General features: G+C 37.5%; 1 pseudogene; it reads left to right on the forward strand.

The window, feature by feature from the left end:
* The first annotated feature begins 387 nt into the window (after nt 1-387).
* On the forward strand, nt 388-912 carry LOC146822880 (large ribosomal subunit protein uL23 pseudogene; annotated as a pseudogene).
* Nucleotides 913-3,349: the final 2,437 nt, after the last annotated feature.

A 3,349-nucleotide genomic window follows, 5' to 3' on the forward strand; every position in this document is an offset into this window, starting at 1 on the left:
ACTTACCTTGCTGTGAATAAAACAAAAATGTTACAGATACACTTCAATACGTGTAAGTCAATTGACTTTAATAGCTCAGAGGTAGGATACATAGGCCCAGATTTACTAAGGGCTTGCGCTGTCCTTGCATCACACAAGGTGACACAAGACTACACAAGCTCTTAAGTCAGATTTACTAAGCTACGCAAAGCCACTTTGCACGACTCTGCATGCCTTAGTAAATCTAGAGTAACTCTGCTTTGGGTGGGTGTTCCTTGGGTAGAGTGTGGGTCAAGTATCCACCCATGGATTTTGGTGCACTCCCATATTTACTAGGAATAGTAATTCTGGGAATGTGTCCAAATGGTATACCATCCTCTCTTTCACCCCCATTTTAGTACTGGAGGCATGTTGGGGGTGAAAGAGAGGACCGTGGCAAAGTCCAAGGTTTTGAAAGCTAAAAAGGCTGTTCTTAAGGTGGTTTATAGTCACAAGAGGAAGAAAATTAGGACAGCCCCCACTTTCAGGTGGCCGAGGACCTTGAGGTTAAGGATGCAACTGAAGTATCCCTGGAAGAGTGCTCCTCGGAGGAACAAACTTGACTGTTATGCTATCATTAAGTTTCCACTTACGACAGAGTCTGCCATGAAGAAGATTGAAGATAACAACACTGGGGTCTTCGTTGTTGATGTCAAAGCTAACAAACACCAGATCAAACAGTCTGCAAAGAAGCTTTATGATATTGATGTTGCCAAGGTCAATACACTGATCAGGCCCGACGGCGAGAAGAATAAAAATGTACTTCTAGCTCCAGGCTATGATGCATTGGGTGTAGCCAACAAAGTTGGCATCATCTATGCCGGTACAGTCCAGAATAAAAAAAAACGTTTAAACCAAAAAAAGAAATGCTATGCCATTCTAACAAAGGCATAACAAGGAGAAATAACTTTATTTCTCTGTTATTTCCTCTGTCTACGTGTGCTGCAATCTGCAGCACACATTAAAAGAGGGCCAGGCCTCTGAGGATTGTTTTTGTGCAGGAAGGGGCCCCTTCCTGAGCAAAAACAGTCCTGCCTGTAACACAGGCACCCTTGCTTTTCTATGGAGAGATCCTCACACATGGAAGTTTACAACTTAGAAGAAAATGTAGGGGGAGGGGAATGGCTAGAAAAAGGGACACTAGAACTGCTAAATGGGAAGAATTTAGGGAGGAGTTTGGGCAGTTTTAACGAAGGCTGGAGGAGTTTAAAGAGGACCATACGCCCACCCACAAAAGAGTAAGGACATTGATATTCACAAACTGCACTTCTAAAGTTACTACAGCAAAAAAAGTAGAAGTAAAACTCCTTCATCTCAGGGACGGAGTATGTCAAGCACCACATATAGCCAACCACTGGTACTTAAACACCCTCCCATAGAGAATAATGGAGGTAATTGGTGTGGGGTTCAACATGGCCCATGCAGAAGTCTCCATTTTAGCTACACTTTTAAACTTGACATCTTTTTCTAATGGTGACTTTATACATGCCTTGCATTCACACAATAACATACTTAGAAATTATTCTGCATGTATCACATTTCTTAGTAAGGAATTTACCATGTTGCCCATACACTCTGTCCAAGGCTAAAGAACATTGAACACAATGCCCTTGCATTTGGTTGTCTGGTTGGAGACAGCTCTGAGTCTCAAGACAAACACCCACATCAGTGCTGTTCCTTTGACACAGTGCGATTGGAACAGTGCTTTTTTATATAAACCACCTCTTAGGCAAATTCTGCAGAGGAGCACTTTGGCTTGGATTATACTGGAATGCTGTGCACTGTGACTGAGATGCAGACCCTAACCTTCATCCCAAAAAGGACGGTAACCTGCTCTACACCAGTTTGGCTTCCTGATACATGATACACAGGTATGGGGGATGGTTTGTCACAAGAGATCTGGCAGAGGGTACTCTTGCAATGCTCTCGCTAGTGTAGGTAGTATTATATAGGAGTATAAGTATAATTATAAATAATCCTATAATCACAAAACAAAGTTATAATGGTTGAACTGTTTATCTTTTTCACCATTCTTGTTATGCTGCTTCCAATGATTTGTCTCATTGTCCAACTAATTGCAGCTCACGCTTTTTACACAAGAATACAATTGTTTAAATAAATGTTTGAAAAGCCAATTTGCATCTTTCTTGTGTCTCCCTTGGGCATGCCTGAGTAATAACGAAACGGTAGATCTTTCCACGATTTCCTTGGGGAATTAGAGTGATCATGTTCTGAGGTTGCAGATAACATTTGGTAACCTGGAAGGATGGGGGTTCAGATGGGGCACTGTGACCTAGCTAAGAATTGGGACAACATACTCTGATAATATGTATGGACTAAGCACCCATATACTGATGGTTATGTTGTCCGGATACACCATCTTTTTTCATTTTAGGACTTGTATGACATAGGACCCCATAGGAATTAATGTTACATTAAAATAAAATATGTAAATTACTTTAAATATAAATATATTTCATGTATTGTAAAAAAATCAAAAAAACTAAATATATTTATTACCTTATTGTTAAATAATTTAATACACTTTTTGAGTTTAACAATTGATGTAACATTAATTTGTATACAAATGTAATTAAATTACCCTAAATGTATTATATAAACCACTGTTAACAATTTTTAATACATGCTATAAAAATATAATTTTTTTTCACTTTTGGCAACATTTGTTTTTCATTGACAGATCCAAAGAATCATTTTAATTTGATTTAATATATTCAGAATAATTTAATGTCAAATGAAAATTAAGCTAACTATGCTGATACATTTTGATCCACCCCCTGTTTCAAGATGTGGAGACAAGTAAGTCTACACTTTTCAATAACTTTAGTCTTGTAGATGCTGAATAGTCTGAAGTAGTACATTTACTTAAAAGTGTAGGAATAAACTTAAGACTTGTATTGACTGAAAATTGTAAGTTACTATTATGAATAGCCCTGCATGTAGGTATTCTTAGATTGGATCATGGAAGCAGAACAAGTACAGCAAACTGTAATATGGATGATTGGTGGCCTCAATTGAAGCATTAGCATATGGCAACAAAAAAACAGAGCATGCATTAAAAGCAAAATAAGCTTAGTGATGTCCTAGAGCCTAGCATATTGCTTTAACATTTAGAAATAAAACCACATTTTCAAATGCTCAAACCTTCCTATTAAAACAAAAATGATGATTATTGTTATTTTTTGGTTTTGATTTACAGAAAATATTTCATAATTTGAAAATAGTCTGAAGTATATATGTTGCTGTAATTTTGTGTATTTTTGGAGATTCAAATTGTAGAAATTGCTTGGCTGAGGGTACTGACTTCCTA

Source organism: Triturus cristatus, chromosome 5_2, assembly GCF_964204655.1.
Source record: "Triturus cristatus chromosome 5_2, aTriCri1.1, whole genome shotgun sequence".
Lineage (NCBI taxonomy): Eukaryota > Metazoa > Chordata > Amphibia > Caudata > Salamandridae > Triturus > Triturus cristatus.